Source organism: Somniosus microcephalus, chromosome 23 (genome assembly GCF_052327205.1).
Source record: "Somniosus microcephalus isolate GS21.2 chromosome 23, FLI_Smic_1.0, whole genome shotgun sequence".
NCBI lineage: Eukaryota > Metazoa > Chordata > Chondrichthyes > Squaliformes > Somniosidae > Somniosus > Somniosus microcephalus.
The window spans coordinates 38,475,090-38,497,367 of record NC_141009.1 but is presented as its reverse complement, the minus strand read 5'-3'; the positions used below and the strand labels follow the sequence as shown (position 1 = coordinate 38,497,367).

General features: G+C 43.0%; 1 protein-coding gene across 3 annotated transcripts in view; it reads left to right on the top strand.

The window, feature by feature from the left end:
* The window catches only part of tncb (tenascin Cb), a 496,701-nt gene that overhangs the window by 185,538 nt on the left and 288,885 nt on the right, over window positions 1–22,278 (top strand). The window contains exon 2 of one of the 3 annotated variants that reach the window (XM_085965815.1): window positions 5,160–5,213. The exons of the other annotated variants lie outside the window; for them this stretch is intronic. The gene's annotated coding sequence lies outside the window, so the exon portion shown is untranslated. The remainder of the gene's footprint in view (window positions 1–5,159; window positions 5,214–22,278) is intronic. 3 annotated transcript variants of the gene reach the window in all.

Here is a 22,278-nt window from a genome sequence, read left to right as displayed (position 1 = left end):
CGCAAGGATCAGTGCTTGGGCCTCAGCTATTCACAATCTACATCGATGATTTGGATGAGGGGACCAAATGTAATACATCCAAGTTTGCTGATGATACAAAGCTGGGTGGGAATGTAACTTGTAAGGAGGATGCAAGGAGGCTTCAAGGGGATATAGATAGGCTAAGTGAGCGGGCAAGAACATGGCAAATGGAATATAATGTGGAGAAATGTGAAGTTATCCACTTTGGTAGGGAAAGTAGAAAAGCAGAGTATTTTTTAAATGGTGAGAGATTGGGAAATGTTGGTGTTCAGAGGGACCTGGGTGTCCTTGTAAACGAATCACTGAAAGTTAACATGCAGGTATAGGAAGCAATTAGGAAAGCAAATGGTATATTGGCCTTTATTACAAGAGGATTTGAGTATAAGAGTAAAGAAGTCTTACTGCAATTATATAGGGCCCTGGTGAAACCACACCTGAGTTTTGTGTACAGTTTTGGTCTCCTTACCTAAGGAAGGATATACTTGACATAGCGGGAGTGCAACGACGTTTCTCCAGGCTGGTTCCTGGGATGGGGGGGATTGTCCTATAAGGAGAGATTGAGTATATTCTCTAGAGTTTAGAAGAATGAGAGGTGATCTCATTGAAACATACAAAATTCTTACAGGACTTGACGGGGTAGATGTTTCCCCTGGCTGGGGAATCCAGAACCAGGGGTCACAGTCTTAGAATAAGGGGTCGGCCATTTAGGACTGAGATGAGGAGAAATTTCTTCACTCAGAGGGTGGTGAATCTTTGGAATTCTCTACCCCAGAGGGCTGTGGAGGCTCAGTCGTTGAGTATATTCAAGACAGAGGTCGATAGATTTTTGAATATTAAGGGAATCAAGGGATATGAGGATAGTGCAGGAAAGTGGAGATGAGGTAGAAGATCAGCCATGATCTTATTGAATGGTGGAGCACGCATGAAGGGCCAAATGGCCTACTCCTGCTCCTATTTCTTATGTCCTTATGTTCTTATTCTTGAAGACTGTTTTAATAGCAGAGGAGATGGATCAATTTATAAGAACATAAGAACATAAGAAATAGGAGCAGGAGTAGGCCAATCGGCCCCTCGAGCCTGCTCCGCCATTCAATAAGATCATGGCTGATCTGATCCTAACCGCCAATCCACTATCACAGGAGGTAATGGAACTGAATATGTGAGAAGATGAAGAAGGACAAAAGGTTGAGTGATGAAAGGATAAAGGGAGCAGTCTATATGCTAGTCCATTATTAGAGAGGAAGAATAAAACAGAGAGAGATACAGGGTTCTGAATTTGAATTAATGTGAAAATAGTCAGAGCATGAGTCAGATAAAGCAATTTGAGAGAAAACTAGAAAATCATGAGCATATCTTTGTTATGTCAAATGATGGCTATTTGTTTGAGTGCACAGTGCCAGTTCCTGTTAAAGGCAGTGATAGATGGTTCAGCAAAATGTCCCAGAGATGAGTAACATAGGAAACAATGTCATATGATGCTCTAGTTAGAAAGAAGAAAAAAAGAATGTCAAAATCATGCTGCTGATCACAGACAAAACCAGAACGTTACAGGTGATAAATAATTTCAAAGTTGACATCGGCTTCCATATATTTAGAAAGTGCAAATATTAGAACAATAGGATGGGTGCGCGAAGGTTAAGAGGGGTTAACATTCTTAAGGATAGCGGGGGGGCCGACACAAGTGAATTTCCAAAGAGAATGGAAGGTGGACTGGGAGTAAGAGAGATTGAAGAGATATGAATATACAAAATAGAAAAGAAAAAGAAAGACTTACATTTATATAGCGCCTTTCACGACCACCGGACATCTCAAAGTGCTTTACAGCCAGTGAAGTACTTTTGGAGTGTAGTCACTTTTGTAATTTACAAAATAGAGGGACAAGAACAGATCATTAATCCATTCAGCCTGTCCCAATCCTGACACGGTGCAACCTATGGTCACCATCAGCCCATTCCCTGGTCCTCTGAAAGAGGAAAAAAAAACAGAAAAAATCGTAGGCCAATTTAGGAAACAATTTGGAAAATGACTCTTTGACCCCAAGCTCCAGGAGACTGCGGTAACGGGTAACACTAATCACTGCAAGCCCAGCCTACTTATATAACTTCAGCTGTCTTCTCTTCACATAAACTTGTCTGTTCCCTTTTGAAGGTGTGTAGTGAATCTGTACTCATTGCACATTCTGGTAATCTGTCCAAGAGGTCAATAATTCTCTGGGAAAATAAATAGTTCCTGATAGCTCTAACCGGAGTCCTTAATCCTACCTGCCCGATTCTGCTCAAACAACCTAACCACCGAAACAAAATCTATTTTCTGTATCATTTTAAAGATTTCAATCATATTCCTTCTCAAAGTCTACATTTCACCAGTTCCCTGAGCCTATCCTGAGAACTAAGTGCCCTAATACTTGGTATCTATCTGGTGGTCCTCCTCTGGTCCTTCTCCAGGACCTCAATATCCCCCACCATGTGAGGTGACCAAGACTGGGCACATTATTCAAGATGGGGTCATACCAGTGTCTTACAAAGTGTAAGTATTATATTTCACTGTTGAAACTTAAGATCATAAGAACATAAGAAATAGGAGCAGGAGTAGGCCATTTGGCTCTACATCCTAATACCCTATTCACCTTCTCTACAGCCTCGTGATACTGGTCATGGACTTTCAGCTTTTCATGAACAACAACCGGCAGGGCTCTCTCCTGCTCCACAGCCTTAAGCAGTTAACCCTGCTTGGTATACACACACCTGGAATTACCATGACCCAAATGCATCAAAATGTATTCATCAACATTGAAGGGCAGATGCCACACCCAAGCCAGTACAGGAAACTTTGTGCTATCCGGCACCGACGGGACCGAGCTGTTGCCGTCCCATCAAAACTGCCGGACAAACCAGCGCTAATGTTGAAACATACGGAGATTTTGAGCTCCGTATCACAGAATCACACAGAAACCCCACAGTGCAGATAGAGGCCATTTCGGCCCATCGAGCCTGCACCGACACATATCCCACCCAATCCCCGTAACCCCTACACCAACACATATCCCACCCTATCCCCGTAACCCCACGTATTTAATCCCCCTAACACTAAGGGTCAATTTATCATAGCCAATCAACCTAACCCGCACATCTTTGGACTGTGGGAGGAAACCGGAGCACCCGGCGGAAACCCACGCAAACACGGGGAGAATGTGCAAACTCCACACAGACAGTCACCCGAGGCCGGATTTGAACCCGGGTCCCTGGCGCTGTGAGGCAACAGTGCTAACCACTATGCCACCGTGCTGCCCATATCTGGCAACAAACCCTGTTGCTTACTTCTAAACAGTCGGCAGTACCTTGCAAGCATCTCTGTAGCTTAGCAACAGCTTCAGCGAGACCTTGCAGAGCCTGACTGGTGAAAAAAAAGCAACGAAAAAAAAAAAACCTAACGAAATGGCTCCTGATTTTTGCCGGTGGCTCGAGCATTCCAGACAGTTAACCTCCGGATAATACAAAGTTTCCTGTATATCTAAATCAGCCTGTATGCTAATTATTTTGTCTGAAGTCCAAACTCCTGCACGCAACTTTATGCATCAACAAACTTATGATCTTACTACTGATGCTTTCATCCAAATCATTGATAAAGATGGTGAAGAATAATGGTCCTAGCATGGATCCTTAGGAACTCCATGAGTGACTAAACCCCAATCAGAACCTCTACCTTTAATAATCATCCTCTGCCTATGTGAAAATAACCAATTTGAAATCCAGCTTCCAATTTGGCCGCCAGACTTTTATTTAATAGCGTTTTGTATGGCACTTTATTGAAGGCTTTTTGGAAATCCAGGCGCATAATATCTACCGGGCTACGATGGTCAACCAACTTTACGACCTTTTCAAAAAATGTGACCAAGTTGGTGAGACAGGACCTCCATTTCCCCCAAAAACTCTGTTGGGATTCCCTAATAACCATTGCACATTCCAAATGATCTTACAGCACACCTCTAATAATTCCTTCTAGAAACTTTCCTGGAACTGATGTGAAACTAACTGACCTATAATTCACAGATCATGACTTGCTCCCTTTTTAAATCAAGGTACTACATGGGCCTCTGTTTCAACCCATAGGAACATTCCCTGACTGCTACAAACTGGTCAATCTGTGAGCCAACAGCTGGAATAATAGAGCCCACATTTCCTTAAGTAGTCTGTGGTGAATATCATCCGGCTCAGCAGGTGGTAACCATTCAGCACCTCCTCCACATCTTGGGAATCTGCAGAGTCTCTCAAAGGCCTTCTGCAGTCTTTGATCTGTCCCTGGCTCCTAACATAGCTTAAAAAAGCCTTGCTATTACTGTCACACCAATCCCCTTTCCCATTGATCTTTTGTGTGACCTGATAGAAAATGTTGTTACCCTCAACTGACCCTATACCCACCCCTGTTCTCTGGAGAGCTATTTTATTTAAATCTAATAAAAAATACTTCTGCTTTAGTTTAATCTGTGCCTGGACATCACCATTAAACCATGTTGGTTTCATTTTACATGGTATAGGACAGAAGCAAGTTCATAAGTACACCTCTTGAGGAGGAATACCTCAGGACCAGACATCCTATTGGTGTCCAGAGCATAGAGGATCAAATAGACCTGGCAAGGATAAACCCTGATGCTGGTTGCAATGGTTGAAGAAAATGGTATAGCAGAAGAAGATTATTTTTACCGGGATCATTAAGATTAAAGTTAGGGCAGACAAGTGAGCTTTCTCTTTGAGATAACCAGCAACTGCACCATCAAGTGTAGACACAAATCTTATGGATAACCATACGCAGAGGATGCTGAAAGTAAAATAGTCTGCAACTAAATTATAATTGACTTTATTGATTTAGACAGGTTCAGCTAAAAGTTGGGCTGATCTAATCCACAGTCGCACAACCGGACTCTCAGTTCATTTATTGATGTTTTAATACAATATGGTATGTATTATATCTGACCAGTGAAAGCACAGTAATTCTTTCAAATTGTGATCACAAAGTGCTTTTCTTCGAGACCATGTGAACAGAATTATAAACTGTGATCAATTCAGACTGCTTCAGATGTGATATAGTCTTAGCTCAGTGAACTGTAAATCTAATAATGAGCTTTTGCTATTTGCTTTTAGGTAGGCATCTATACACTGTGGCTACTTTCTTTTCCTTTGGGGCCCAATCAGCAGGTAAGCATTGAGCAACTTAAATCCTGTTTATCAGATAACTGTTGGGAATGATGCTTAGCCTCCATGGGTGGCTAACAGCTTCACCAGATAGGTTTATTTTTCAACATGCCACATCTATGAGGTTGCTTTCTTTAAGTGTGAGATCAAGCGCACACTAATACAGCATTGCATGGCTGCAAATTCTGAATAAAATCGCTAAATGGGAATTGAAAAATAAAAGGAATCCAAATCGAGTGGCTGTGATTTGAAGAAGATGCTGTCTTTGTGAAAAATATTGGTGCTCGATCTATGGCTTAGTGAGTAACTGGATTGCTTGGAGCGGAACTGAGACACACACACACACACACACACACACACACAGAATGTCTCAGGTTTGTTCGCTGGGGGGTGGCAGCAACAGGGCTGTCACAATTCAGCTCAGCAACCCAAGCTGAGGGAGGAGAAAAGACAGCCAAGGTGGACAGTCCAACTCGCTATTCATTCACCAGTACTGGAAAGTGCGCAATTGCGTAAAGACAGAGTCAGGCTGACGTGTGATGGGTGTTTAGCCTTCCACAACTCAGTGTCAAGGCTCGTACACAAAGAATCACCAACTGTTAAGAAGGCAAATGGTATGTTGGCCTTCGTAGCGAGAGGGTTCGAGTACAGGAACAAGGATGTCTTGCTGCAGTTGTACAGGGCCTTGGTGAGACCACACCTTGAGTATTGTGTGCAGTTTTGATCACCTTATCTGAGGAAGGATGTTCTTGCCATGGAGGGAGTGCAGCGAAGATTCACCAGACTGATACCTGGAATGCCTGGAATGACGTATGAGGAGAGATTGGGTCGGTTGGGCTTATACTCGCTGGAGTTTAGAAGAATGAGGGGATCTCATTGAAACTTATAAAATTCTAACAGGACTAGATGCAGGAAGGATGTTCCCGATGGTCGGGGAGTCCAGAACCAGGGGTCACAGTCTAAGGATAAGGGGTAAGCCATTTAGGACAGAGATGAGGAGGAATTTCTTCACCCAGAGAGTGGTGAACCTGTGGAATTCTCTACCACAGAAGGCAGTTGAGGCCAATTCATTAAATATATTCAAGAAGGAGTTAGATATATTTCTTAAGGCTAAAGGGATCAAGGGATATGGGGAGAAGGCAGGGACAGGGTACTGAGTTTGGATGATCAGCCATGATCTCATTGAATGGCGGAGCAGGCTCGAGGGGCTGAATGGCCTACTCCTGCTCCTATCTTCTATGTTTCTATGGATGAGGTACAGGATGGCTGGTGGTGCTGTGGCTCAGTTGGTAGCACTCTTGCCTCTGAGTCAGAAGGTTGTGGATTCAAGCCCCACTCCAGAGACTTGAGCACAAAATCTAGTGCAGTACTGAAGGCATGCTCCATCTGACCTCTTAGGTGGAAGTAAAGGATCCCACAGCACTATTCAAAGAAGAGCAGGGGAGTTCTCTCAGTGTTCTGGCCAACATTTATCCCTCAACCTACACCTTAAACAGGTGATCTGGTCATTTATTTTGTTGCTGTTTGTGGGACCTTGCACAAATTGGCTGCTGAGTTTCCTACAATACAACAGTGACTATGTCTCAAGAGTACTTCATTGGCTGTAAAGCTCTTTGGGATGTCCTGAAGTCGTGAAAGGCACTAAATAAACGCAAGAGACAACATTGGGAGGAGGAAATCAGAGGAAAAATTTGCTACCTGTGGGGAAAGAACACTGCAACAGAATGATGAAATATACATTGAAACCCATCATTGTGTCACAAAGCACTATGGCCCTGAGATTACACTATGGGTTACTAGTACACAAACACTTAGCACATTTGTCTGAAATTCCTCCATTCATTTTCAATAGATCAACACCTCAAATAAAATGATGTTGAGATGAATTCCAGAGCAATGTGGATACTAAGGGGGGATATTGGGATAGTGTGGGAAGGTGGAGTTGAGGTAGATGATCAGCCATGATCGTATTGAATGGCAGAGCAGGCTCGAGGGGCCGAGTGGCCTACTCCTGCTCCTATTTCTTATGTTTTTATTTGCACACTAATAATCCCACTGTGTAATTTCAGTGTCCGTGGCAACACTTGCACATGAGGCCATCACAACAGCAACGGTCAGCCAGCAGTCGAGACGGTGCGCGCTCAGGAAGATGTATTGTCAGGGTGAAAAACACACTGTGGCACATGTTTGTGGTTTAGTTCAAGTGAAATTTAAGAGCTTACGAGTCGGGGATGTTTTTATGATACATGATTATCAGATATTGAAGAGGCAGCCTAAAGCACATATGATTTCATTTGTTTAAAGCATTTACATTTGATTTCAGTTACCCTTTTGGATCCATTTGACCTGAATCTGGTTTTTATTTCACTGGTAAATGGTCCCTATTATTAAGGTAACTGCTAAAATGGCAGACAGTGTGCTTCCTGACAACTGATATAAGCACGTGTTACCATAGAAACAAGCAATCCCATAAATACCTCCCAGCTCCACCACACACATTTCTAACGATACGCATCATTGTCGTGGCTGTGAATCATTTGCTTTATTGGCCTCAAAAGTTTGAAGTGAAATAAAATGCACTTCCTTATCTTAAATTAGAAAATAGTGGTGCAGCAAAGCAGCTACCTCATTCAAAACAAATCTTCATTTATCGCTACAGGGATGTGTCTTTGCATCAGACAAAACCGTATTAAACTGCTGAGAGTGGCCTCTGAACTCCCACACCTGCCCATTCTCTGAAGCGCCCACCTGCGATATATTACTGTCCAGGCAAAAGAAATTCACGAGTGGTTTAAAAAAAAATTAATACATCCCTTAAACATTTGTTAATGAACAATTTCATCTGATGGCATTTGAAGTGAAATAAAATGCAAGATGTTTACAAATATACTCAGTCCAAGCACTTAATTCTATATGATTATATATTTAATCCTTTTCAGTTGCAGTGGTTACAGGAAGCAATTCCAACCACTTCACTTAAACCAATTAAAGAATCAGTTGGACAATCCGACTATTGTATTTAGTCGCAAAGTGTTAATTCCACAAGTTCAGAGTTTAAACTTCCTCCATCAGATGAAATTGTTCATTAACAAATATTCAGGAAATGTATATATTTTTTAAAACACAGGTGAATTTTCTTTTGCTCCTACACTAATACATCACACGTGGGCGCAGGTGTGGGAGTTCAGAGGTCACTCTCAGCAGTTTAGTACTGTTCTGTCTGATGCAAAGGCACACCCTTGTAGCGATATATAAAGATTTGTTTCAAATGAGGCAACTGCTTTGCTACACCACTATTTTCTAATTAAAAATAAGGAAGTCCGAACAATACCACACAAATGTATTCGATTTTAAGGGCTTTTGTAGTTAGCCTATGGCATCTCTGTATCTTGCCCATTATCTTGGATTTACTTTGGATTTGATATTTTCCCTTCCATTTTCCCAACTCTGTTTCCTTTTCCCCCGAAGGCACTGTCCCATGCAGTGGTAGCGATCCATGGGGCCAGCAGCCCTCTGATACCTCATCAGAGTGGCCATTTTGCATGAGTGGATTTGGGGAACGCAGCCTAGTCAAGAGCAGGGTGCATCACAGTGAAGCCAGTCCTGCTGTCGCCTGACACAAACGCACGCACGTTTTCCACCACAGAGCGATCAGGAGTTGGGAACCTGGGCCGGTTTTTTCCTCGCCTGCGCCCATTAGCGCTGAGGCCAGTTGTAGCGCCTCCAGCCCGGGGATCGGCTAACTCCGCGTAAACCGGGGGATCAAACCTGGGACCTACCTGCTCTGTAGGGCTCGGTATGATGCCCCATTGTCTTAACTTCACCGGTGACCCTACTTACACACGTAAACAAGGTTTCCACTGCTGTTGCGGCGAAGTTACAGTCACGGCAGCTGTGAGGAAATTCCCAGCCCTCGTTTTCTACATTTTCTTCAGTGAGTTCCTTAAACGTTCTGGTCAAACCGTATAGTGCACAGTTATTTTGCTCAGAATCTAGTCGATTTGACCCTGCTCCAGTACCTTCTGCAATTTGCATATAGATGCGATCTCACAGTTATCGCTGGGCTCCCTCCCTCATTATTTTTGCAGTCCATAATGTTCATCAAAGATGTGGATACATTTCAACAACAACAACTTATAGTAACGCCTTTACCGTAGTAAAGCGTCCCGAGGCGCTTTTCAGACAAAATTTGACACCGAGCCACACAAGGAAATATTAGGACAGGTGACCAAAAGCTTGGTCAAAGAGGTAGGCTTTAAGGAGCATCATAAAGGAGGAGAGAGAGGTGGAGAGGTGGAGAGCCTTAGGGAGGTACTTCCAGAGCTGAGGGTGTTGTTTTATTTTTTATTTGTTTTCATATTTCCTGGATGCTGAGCATTTTTAGCATTATGCGAATATGACAGTACGCTATAGTGGGACAGGATAGAACTGGATACAGCTTTCTCTTCATCTAATACATTATATGTGCCTCATGTCACATATACAGTGATGAGAGCTACAACTGTTGTCAAAAAACCCCATTTATCTTTGAGCAATGCTTGTAGTGTAAATGAACTGCGCTCAGTGAAGATTCACAGCACCCGGATAGTAATGAGCATTCTAGTAATTTCAGAACCAGGATTGGGGAGAAAAGCCAATTGAAATGCTTTTTTGCCCATAATTATATGAGCAGATGAATTCAGGTTGCTGATCCAGTTGACAATATAGAAATCAAACTCACAAAGCTCGTACTTACATTTGGAAGATCCAAACTGCACGCATATTTTAGATTCATGGTGAAAATCCAAATGCTCCTCACTACGCTGCATTGCTGGGTTTAAGGTCGCTTTTGAATCAGGAGGACTGACATGAAGCTGCTGTGTAAAGGGGCCTCGTGGGAATACCTTGTCACTTTCTGCATAGAGGAAAACACAGTGTATGTGTCAACTTAGTAATTCAATAACTGAGCACATCAATGGTACCGTGAGACAGGAACCTGAAGGCTCTGCTGTTTTGATTTGGAGTATTGTGAACTCTACGGTTGCTTAATACAGACCTATAGTAAAACCTCTAACACCGGCCGGCCTTGGATACAGAGCGTCTCTCTGGCCAGAGTCTGTTCTCATTCAGGCCTGCTTATATGTAAATTAAATTAAACGTTTCCTCCTTTCTCATCAATATCCTTCCTTCCTCTCCTCTGCAGAAAGCTGAAGTAGTGCAATTCAATCAACTTCAGCTCAGTTCTCACTACTGTTCAGCATGGCAAGCCAGTTTACTGTTGAACATTGTAATTATTAAGATTTATTAATAGCTGACTGAAAACCGTCTACACCACAAAAAATATGCCACAGAAGCCATTCTAACTGGTTTTGATCATTTCATTTCCATCTTTTGAAGGCATTTGAGTAATAAATTAGAATTATCTTCAAAGAGATGCCCTTTAATAGTGGTAGATAAAACATATATGAGAAAGCTGGGAACTGCCTTGAAATGTGTTGTATTAAATTTCAAAGCTACTCTGACAAGTACTTAATTCATGCTTCCCCTTAATCTTCTCTATAGCCTCTTAAAAAGAACATGCACATTAATAGTTCTTATACCCAACAATACAACAATATTGTATCTTCAGTAGCTGAAAAGATACCAGGCCATTAGTTTATAAAGCGATTCTCAAACCAAAACAATTAAATACATGATGAAATAGAGGGCCTTGAAAGTGTTTAGTTTGGGGTCAAAGAAGTTGGCCTTTTTAAGGGCGGCATGGAAAGTATTTTGATTTGACTAAGTGTGCGGGCATTTTTATGGTGAATAATAACTTTGCAATTGCTCGGTTTTGATTTTGGCATCTTTTCGGAGTAAAGAATGACATCTGGGAGGGAAAGAGCAACCCAGGCCTCCTCGGAGAGAAAAGCAGCAATATGCGCCTCCTAAGGGAGTCAAGCAAAGCAACCCAGGCCACTTCTAGGACAGAAAGAGCAACCAACACCACCTCGGGGGGCGGGGGGTGGGGGGGTGGCGGGCAAGTGGGGAACAATAACACCAGAGTTTAGTGGGAGAGGAATGGTACTTGGGAAGGGAGACCGCAGTCTTGGAGGAAAGCTCCAGACAAGGGACTTGGGAAGGCCAGAAACAATACGATGGCTTATGGGAAAGAAGTAGGCTTAGGAAAGAATATTTCTCTAACTAAGGAAATGGTGCCTTTAAGAGTGACTGGTAAGCAGATAGATTGAAGTAGTATGAGAGCAGATTTTGTTTTTGCTACCATCCCATTTACACAGCACTCCTGCAAGAAACAGTTGGGGGCCTAATTAAAATATTCAAATTGGAGTCAATTGTCAGGACCTGAAATGTCATTTTCATATTAATTGACGCTGGCACTGCTACTTCCTCAACCCACTCACAAACCATGGGTGGTACAAGTTAGGAGACAACCATTACATTGCTACTTAATGCGATACTTGCCTGCTCTCATTTAAAGCACTGCAAGGGTTTGGGGGATATTTTGTTGATTATTTTGTAGTGATTTGTAACTATTTAGACAATTTTAAAGGGCTTGTAGTTGCTATACAAATTTTTAAAAACTTAAGGAGCATCTGGCAAAGTACATTTTTACATATGGGATCCTTCTGGCAATTCCACTCTGGCAGGAGGAAGAAGGAGCAAACACAGCTACAGAGAAACCAGATTGAAGGAAGTGTGCTGACAGGAATTCTTACCCTTTTAAAAGAGTCTATGGGTCCAGGACAACATGCCTGCACTTCTCTGAGGAGCAGTGCATAAGGAGGCTGCACTTCTCCAGGGAGGCTGTACAGAGCTGTATCACTTCTTGCAACAAGACTTACAACCCACAGTTGGCACCCCACTGTCCGTTCAGTTAAAGCCACTACAGCTCTGAACTTCTTTACCTCCAGCTCCATCCAGGCTGCAAGAGGAGGTATCAGTAACATCAGGCAGTCTCTAGCACATAATGACCATTACAGACCTCAAGCAAGGACTCCGCTGCCCGAACAGATCTGGTGGCTTCCTCCAATGCAAACCAAAAGGAGTGTCCCATATGATAGCAGTTTGCTCTATGCCACATAACTTTGCTCTGCAACAGGGACAACACAAGGGGGCATCTTTGGACGAGGTCCTTGAGCAAGATGAGGGACAAGGTCACTGATGACATAGAGGATGGCGAAGGTGCCGAAGGCTCGAACACCAGCACCTGCCTGTAGTCAGAGCTCTTCGGCAACAGCTCATTGAAGAGCACTTCAAATGAACAATCCCTGCTCCCCTGCTGTCATGTTCAACATCTATTCCAGTCCTTGCACTCTCCAATAAACTACATCTGCCCAAAGACCAACATTGATATTTATGTCACCTGACATTGCAGAGTCACCAGCTACTACTACAGGTTTATCATGTTACTGGCTTACACACATGTCTATACCCAAATTATCACCCAAGTATGAGCTCATAGTGCCTCTCTTAAGTGATCTCATATCTACTCTAGTGCTCCTATGAGGTGCTTCCCCCTGTTGCTTCAAATGGGAGGCAGAAGGCTGCTGTGGCTCAGATGAAAGCTCTTCAGATGCTTGTAGTCAGTGACCTCTATGAGCTCGGGCCTGCGGAAACTCGGCAGCTCCTGTGGCTGTCTGGCCCGGCTAGCTTTTGACACCAGTGCGAACATAGGTTGAGGGGGTTCATGAGGCTTCCTCTCCCACTGCGCGATTGCCCCTGTTTTTGGGTTGTGGCTTAGCAATCCCATTGTCTGGCAGAACGCAGACTGACGTAAGAAAACTACTAGGCACTTGGTCTGAGTATTAAACAAGGCTTTAATCAACTGTTTCACAACATAGAGATCTAGTTGTGTCCTTCACTAGTTCCTGTTAAAGAATGTCCTGAGCAAGCTGGGCCCATGCCCGAGTATTTATACTCTCTCTGGACAGCGCCACCAGCAGGCTGCCCAGTATTATTTCATAAGTAATTTCCACATGAATGACCAGATTCATGTCACAGACTGTAGGAGAGCCATGATCTGAATGAAGCCCCTAACCATTTGGTCTCCCAGCTTATCCAAGGCAGAGGAGGTGCTGGAGCCCAGAACCTGTATGGTCCCAATATGAGCATCCCTAAGAGATGCTACCACTGGTGCCACAAACTTCTGCAAGGATGTCCCAGCTGCAGCACCCGCTGAGGTGACTGTATGCTCCATGACTGTTTGCAGAAACTCGGTGCCGTGCACCAGAACCCAACGGCCTTGTCCACAATCTCCAACACGTTGCGGTGGCTGCCTGGCAAGCAGTCCAACTTATTCAGCAATTGCTGGTACGCAGAAAGCATTTTTCTTTTAAAGGCTGGGCCCCAAATGTCTGCATCTCAGTCCTCTTCAGATCTAGGATCCAAGCTTGCCTTCTGATGAGCCGCTTCCTGGGCTGTCCTTTCAACTTGCACCTGTTCCTGCTAACTTGCACTCAGTGAATCACCCCATGTAGACCCCTCTAACTCACTATCTGTACCACCCAGTGTGCCAATTTCTGTCCTGCATTTTGGAACGGTAAGAGCGGTGACAGTGTACCTTCTCAGAGGGTTTCCACCCTCTGTCTGTGTAGCTGCCGTACCCGAGTCATCTAGAGGACCTGGAAAAAGGGCAGAGGGATGAGGATTAGCATGTAATGGCAAGGGTAAGCAGTAGTAGATGTATGGCAGTGCAATGTAGTCCTAGGTTTTGTCATGCTGTATGTGTGAGCGTGTGAGGTAGGGAGTTAAGTGGAAAGAGAAAATGATGGAGAAGCAGTCAAGTACCCTGCTGTGCATGGCCTCCAGCCTCGCCACCTCCAATGCTGCATGTCCTCCCTCTACCAGTAATGTCAATGGCAGCGTCCTCCAATGGAGTCAAAGTTTGCAAAGTAGTAGAACCTCCTCCTGTTCTCAAGGTCTCCCTGTGATTGTGTACTAGCTTTCCTGCAAGGAAAGTTGGGAGTGGGTTAATGTGTGCTCTGTTAAAAAGTTCAGAAGATGTTTGCGGCAGCTTAGCATAGGGTGGATGTTGAGGGGAAGTAGCAAGTGTGGGCTAAAGGGGAAGTTGTTGTGAGGGCAGTAGTAAGTGTTGAGTGTGTGAGTGCAAGCAGAAGAATGTGTAGTGAAGTGGAGAAGAGTTCCTGTGAAGGAGTATATGCTGTCCTATTATCTCCAGCATAGGGGCATGTAGCCTGACGAGTATGTATGCTTTCATTGGACTTTTTGTCAATGCATCTCTTCCAGTCATTTTTGCTTAGCCCAGTATCTGTGATTTAAGCAATCATTAAACATTTGGTACCATATTGTTCATCCTCTGTACATTGCATAAGCACCTGATATCAATGAGCTCATACTTTTGGCATCAGATTGCCAGTGTGCATTAATGGAAACTAATTTCACCTGCACTTTGCTGTAGTGTATTCAGGTGGATAATCACCTGAAAGGCACTTACACCAGAGGGGTGAGACTACCTTCAGCAGCTGTTCCCACTCTGCCTCTTCTGCAGTATAAGTACGATATATTGCAAGGCCAAGTTATTAAAAAAGATTTAAAACTTAATTTTAAATGTTAGAAAAGAGCCAATGGTTCCATTGGTCTCTCCGAACATTAAAATGCAATTGTAATTCAGACACTTTGGGCTCATGCATGTGTTGTCAGTGTAATCCTGGTTTGTCGGCCCGTGCTGCACTGTACAACTAGCCTGGGACCAGCACCTTTATTATTACAATGTCCTTAAACAAATAGTCTAAATATCCTCGAGGCTTTGAATATCCAACATGATTAATACTTCTCTGTAATGGTATCCAGACTGCTTTCCAAATGGTATTGATGAAATTACATCACACACAAAATCTGCAGAAGAATTATCCCATTAAAGCCATAAAAACTCAATAGGAAAAATGTTGCTCAGGGGCATTGTGAAAGAACACATGTCACTACTGTGATTTTCTATTATAATTCATAACAAGGTACTTGAACAAATTGATTGCATATGTCCTCCTGAAAAATATGCAGGACACCAAAAGGAATACGGATCAAATTGTCTTCTATTTCTAACTGTTGATTGAGTAGCAGTAAAGAAAGAAAGACTTGCATTTATATAGCGCCTTTCATGACCACCAGACATCTCAAAGTGCTTTACAGCCAATTAAGTACTTGTCTTTTGAAGTGTAGTCACTGTTGTAATTAATTAATCTTTTCTATTCAGGTTTAGTCTTTTCCATTCTGCTGTTAATTATCTGTCAACCACAAAGCTATGGGCTGTTGGTAGTGAGGTTAGACTATGTCGTGGTTATTATGAGTTCAATGCTGCTAAAAATGGCTGGTTAAGAATTTGCTCATATACTCTAATGAGGAATGGTTCTGTTAATTGTTCACTCACATTTCTTCAATCCAGGTTAAACCTACTGAATGGTATTAATAAGATGTGTGTTAGCACATAGCCATTCTGGAATGATGCTTGATTCCTTTGAAAAAAAGGGGAAACTATTTACAGGCGGTGAGATATTTAATCGTTAAAAGCACAGACTTCACCACAACTTTAAAAAAGCTGAGAAAGCACAAGTGATTTCATAAGTGGGTATACTATCTACACTTATAGGCTTTGAAATACTGTTTTACATCCAATGGACAGTTTATTTGTATCTATCCTTTTTCTGAAATCTGTATTGTCTTCAGTTAAATTGAAACCTACTTTGAAACATTTCTTTTCTCTGTTTTGAATCTCCCTTCTTGCCTTCTCCCATTACATTTTTTCTGTCTGCCAATGCACTTCAACAACCAATGTTATAATCCTCATTGAAGTGCTCAGAATGGAATTCTTCCTCAGAGTTAGCTCATATGTTGCTACCTCCATCGTGAACCTTCCCATCCTCCAGAGCAACACTTCCCTCGGCCCACTTAATAAAGAAAGCATTTGAAATAAATGCCTTTACTTACAGGTTATTGTAAAGGAAACAATGTCCATTTTGTTGGAGCTTGCTGCCTCCAATGTCTGCCTTTACGCTTACTGTCTTCCTTCCTTTGGCTTCAGCCTGTCACACAAAGCCTGTTTACCCGTTGCAAGCTGGTTTTGCTGCACTGCTATGGGGGAAACCCAGAGGTTGGTCTTTGCTAGGTGGGCTGAATACTGGAATGCACCCTCTAAAAACATCCAATGACCTTGCTCACTTAAGGATGCATTGTCCCAAAGGAAAGCAGTGAGAAGGCTGAAACACGATCATCAACTTTAGGCAATATGAAGCCAGGAGCAAGGACTTCTAGTCTCTGCTCTAACAGATTAACCTTTCACTAATGAACTCTTTGAATTGATGCTTTGAATTTTATCATCTGCCTAACGTTAAAAATGTTGCGTGCTTCGAGTATAACAGGGCAATGTTAGGGGAAGAAACCTGCCCCTGCAACAAGCAAATGAGAAATGTACTTCTAGGTTAGTTTGTGGCATGGTGTAAAATGTACTACTCAGAACTTTGTCCACTAGCGAACCAAATTGGACCATTCGCAGAACGTGCCAGCAAATATAAATGCATCATGCCACATCGTGTTACCTGCAGTAGTAAAATCCTCACTCTAATCCTAACTGAAAAGCAGCATTGTGTTGCTTTAATATAAAAGTGGAAGTGGCGTGCATTTAACAAAAATATTTTTTAAACCCACTTTTGATGTTTCCCGTAAAATGTGAAGCAGTGTGAGCATTGTCAAATACAATAACATCATACAAGCATGCAACTTGGACTTGGTTGCACACAGTGATCTTATGTTAAAATTATGATTGCAAATGTAAAATGGACACTGTAGAATAATTGAAATTTATTTTCAAGGAATTTAATAGCAATATAGGCATCTGGGAACCAACGTACAAAGCAACGTTCCTTTCCAGCTGATCATTTAGATGCATTCAGCATGTCAGATTTAGTTCTGTCCACTAACTTCTTCGTGAGTTCTAAAAGTAAACTTTACTTCAAAATAAAGGCAAGGGGAAGCCTGGCAGAACTGCTTTCAAACTCAAAAGGTTCCTGTGTCTTTATAATCAGGTGGAGGGAGCATTTTAATATCATGCAGTACCCCTCAACAACTTCCGAATACTGTGCCAAGTGTTAGCTGGTCCAAAACTAACACCAACTCCAGTTACTTAGCTGTCAGTCCTTGTTATGCTCAGACAGGTCTAATGTGAGGCAGCTTTTAATGCAAATAAAATCCACGTGCTTAAGGCATATAAGTGGTTGCTCAAGCAACGGATTGAAATGTTAAGCATGAGTTTTGATGGGATTTGTAGAGCTTTGCTTTCTTTTTAAGCTGAGATTGAATTTATGGTACCCAAATAATGTCAGATTGTCCAAATTTACAGGGGAAATAACTACACTGTGCCCAACCCGCCCCCAACCCGCCTCCATGCCATCTTCCCAGGAGGCGGGTAGCCATCCCGCGCCGGGTCCCATCTCCTTGGAGGCGGGAAGGGATTAAAGCCTATTAACTGCCTGTTAACAGGTAGTTAACAGGCAGAAAATAGGATTATCCCCTTTTTGCCCTCACAAGTGCGGGCTTCCCGAAGGCTCCGAAACCCGCCATGTCAGCGAGGCGAGTAGTGGGTCTGCGGGGGTCGGGGGTGGAGTGCAAAAGTGTGCTGTGAAGGTAAGTGATGGGTGCAAGTGTGGAGAGGTGAGTATCTGAGGTAAGTGCAAAGTGTTAGTAAAAGTGTTTCTTCCTGCAGGCTTCAGTCGGTGTGTATGCGGAGAGTCTCGCACCTCCGCGTTGGAAATGACAGATGGCCGTTGCATTCTCAGATGCAACAACCATCTCATTTCTGCAAAAGAAAGATGTTTGATGAGGTCTTGAATTCAAGACCTCATCAAACTACAGAGAATGTCACCATTTGACAGCTTCACAGAGCTGTCAAATGATGACGATTCATCTGTCAAAATTTTTTGACAGATGAAACGTCATACGTTGACGCTCTCTGCAACCGGCTTTCCCTTAATTGGCCTGCTAAGCCCGCTGGGTGGGCTTAACAAGGTCAATCAAGGGAAAATAGCGTGGGTTGGCCAGAAGTTCATGAAGGCGGGACTGAAACCCGACAAGTAGGAGTCCCGCCTCCAAAAGCTCCCCATTGGCAAAATCACCCCCCTAGATTTACGTATTGTGCACTACATAGTATGGCAAGAATTTACCTCAGCTGCTCACATCTATAGGGATGTGCAATGCAGGTGTCTCAATAGATAAATGCAGTTATTGATGCTAACTGAGCTATATGGTTCGATTTCTCATCTCTGCTGAGTTAATGATCACTGCTTGAGGAGGCTAAAAGGGTGCTGTGTCCCAGTCAAAGGGTAGGGGAGGGGAGAAGATGTTAATACACTAGTTACATACACTGCTAGCATAACATTGAAGACAACACAATCTCACAGTGAGTAAGAAAGGGGCCGAGATCGTAAGGAACAGACTAGTGAGCCTTGTCAGCCATGGCTCAGTGGGTAGCACACTCACCTCCGAGTCAGAAGGTTGTGGGTGCAAGTCCCACTCCAGGGACTTGAGCACATAAAGCTAGGCTGACACTCCAGTGCAGTGCTGAGGAAGTGCTGCTTTGTCGGAGGTGCTGTCTTTTGGATGAGACGTTAAACTGAGGCGCCGTCTGCTCTCTCAGGTGGATGTAAAAGATCCCATGGCACTATTTCGAAGAAGAGCAGGGGAGTTATCCCCGGTGTCCTGGCTAATATTTATCCCTCAACCAACATAACAAGAACAGATTATCTGGTCATTATCACATTGCTGTTTGTGGGAGCTTGCTGTGCACAAATTAGCTGCCGCGTTTCCCACATTACAACAGTGACTACACTCCAAAAAAGTACTTCATTGGCTGTAAAGCGCTTTGAGGCATCCGGTGGTCGTGAAAGGTGCTGTATAAATGCAAATCTTTCTTTCTTTAGTTTCACCCAAACAAAAGAGAAGTGACAGACGTTGCTCTTTTTTCATTCCGCCAGGCCACCTTCATTACCTTCCACTTTGGTTATGCTTGTAACATTTAAGTATTCTGTTCACATTCTTGAACCGTTATTCATCATGTTTATTATGCTGTCTAAGCTAAGTATGTTTTAAAGCACACAAGGCGCACCGCAGAGAAATCTGGAATGGCTGTGTTTGGAAATGAATGCAGGAGTGGAGCCTCTATGCCATTGCTTATAAGACCAATGTTTACCTCTCTAACTACAGTTGAGTGTTATTAAGTAATACATACTCCAGAAGACAAAGATTACGTTTAAATACTGTCTGATGCTGTAATAGTTTTTAAGGACCCGAGAGAGGAGCTTGACATTATTTTATCAGCTTCATTAAATTCAAAAGCCTCTAATTGGGATCTATACTGAAAAGCCGAGGTTGGGAACAATTTGAAAATAAGTAGCAGAGGCTTCAAATGGCTTAAATTGTTATCACAAATAAGATGCCCTACAAGCCATTCAATAAATAGTTACATGCCATTTTCACTTAGAATAGTTTTAACATAATTGCAATGCCATATTTCATACCAACAAATATGGATTCAATTAAATGCAGTTGATTTCAATCAAATAAAATCGGTTGTGTGAATCTACTGCAAAGTGGAAAATATGCAGGATGTGAGGTAATTTTATAATTCCCTCACAATTGCAATAAAAAATCTACTTTATAGAAGTCTACTTTATATTGCCTTTATAGTTGATATATATTAAGTGGTTTTTGTTCATTTAAATGCTTTTTCCAGCCTTTGTATCTTTTAATTTCTTTATTGCATTCTTGAAGTCCCCAAGTTGCCATATATGAAAGACAAACTGACTAGTATGGACACATGAGATGGCCAGAATTGATAAGGACCATAAAGTCATGCACTATTAAAGCTTAGAGCCTGTGGACAAAAGCAGTTAATCAACTTAGTCAAAACAAACTGGAAATATCAGCAGACAGACAGACAGTCTGTGCAGTTCAGTTCCGTTCAACCATTCAAGTTGGCCCCCACTTGGGTAAATGCCAAACCTTAAGGTAGAAAACATTTTTTCACCCAAGAGGTATTAGACCTGTGGGATACGCTACCAGGGAAGACCATTGAAGCAGATGGCATCAATGGGTTATAGTGACAACCAGATGATTTTCTGGAGAGGAGGAGAATGGATTTAGTGAATTGGTGAGAAGGCGGATATGTGGGGTTGGTTAATCGTGAAGCTTGTGTTAATTGTATTCAAGTGGTGTATATCAATTGGGTGTTTATTGTACTCAGGCGATGGGACTCTCTTGTGCACATATATATATGGGAGTAGGCTGGGGAAGGGTTGCAAGCTTATCGGCCGGCCGGGCGGACAGTATTTAACGTGTGTCTCAGTAAATAAAGGCAGGTAAGCAACTAAAGACAAAGCTCTAGTACTCAATCCTTCACTGCCTGGCTATCCGACTTTTACAGCTTGTTGGGCCTAATGGCTTCTTTCTCTTCCTAAAAATTAGGAGAATAACAGATAAGTTTACACATCACTCTTTAGAAAAGTATATCTTCATATTAATTTTGAGATCATATATGATTGTGCTGTTCCTGGCAGATAATCTTTGATGAGTAGCTCTTACTCCATTTTGTGCCAAACAAGTTGAATTCAGTCCAAGAAAATGATATTTGTAGTGATTCAGCTGTTTATTTTAGCACATTGGTTCACTATACCCCTCTTCCCCATTCACGATAAACCTGGTCTAAAGTAAATGTACTATGAAGTAATCAGTGACTATAATTGTTCAACACCAGCATTAAAAATAGTTGCTTTTGTTCCTTTTCAAAAATAGAGCTATGTATTTATCTTATATCCCCCATAGTGCGTACCATTCTCTGAGTGACATGGCAGGCAGCCAGAGCAGCTCCCAGGCTTCAGGCAAAGCTACATTGAAACCAGTTACGAGAACGTCTGCAAAGAAAAGCTTCCAGGCTGTCTTTCCTATCATGTGGGGTAATGCTTAGCCTTTGCTCTGTGCCTCATCTACACAGCCCAGCTGGGCTAATAATCCACCAACCTGGGAGTCTCGGGTGTGAAGCCATGTCCGACCACTTCTTATGTGCCAGCCGTGGCTCAGTTTTAGCACCCTCGCCTCTGAGTCAGAAGGTTGTAGGTTCAAGACCCACTCCAGGAACTTGAGCACAAAAATCTAGGCTCTGTCTGCTCTCTCAGGTGGACATAATGGATCCCATGGCACTATTTTGAAGAAGAGCAGGGGGAGTTGTCCCCGGTGTCCTGGCCAATATTTATCCCTCAACCAACATCACTAAAACAGATTATCTGGTCATGATCACATTGCTGTTTGTCGGAGCTTGCTGTGTGCAAGTTGCTTCCTTCCAACACACCAACATTTTTTCCTTTAAATGGGAAATGGACAGAAACATGAGAAGACTCCTCTTAAAATAAGGAATATTAGCATCCGAAATTGGAATTCTTTGCAAGGTTAAGGGTGTGGGTTGCCCTGATGAAATCTCAACTGCTGGAAATATTTTTGTATGCACTCACGATAGAATTCTGCAGATGGCTTTTCAGAAGGTAATTGATATACCTATCAATTCATTCCATGAAAAGCGACGAGTTAAGATAGTAACTATAGGTTTTTATTGGCTAAATAACAGAGCCCACCCTCGTGGGTGATCGGTTCCAGCAAGGAAGAATACTAGCCAAGCAATCACCTTTATACCTGGGCAAGCAGGCGGAGCCATGGGTGGAGTCAGCTGAGGTATGCCTAGGTATAACAGCGTGCGAGGCAAGAGGTAACCTTGTGTAGTGATAACAACAGTGTAAACAATAACAGTGGTTTACCACATTCACCCCTTGTTTAAAATTGAGTCCGGCGGGGTGAAGTGTACTGCTAGTTCGTGTATGTCAGTCTATCAGGAGGCCTCGTAAGCCTTTCTGACCGGCGCAGCAGCGGCGGCGGTGGTGCAGTATCTGATGTTAATGCTGGTGTCTGCGTGGTCGACGAAGGCCCCTAGGGTTCTGGCATGCCGCCTACAGGAGCTGGATTTGGGGGAGTGGTGGGGGATAACGGTGGTGTCTCAGGGGTGCCCGAGGGTGCGAGGTCTCGCAAGGAGACTGTGTCC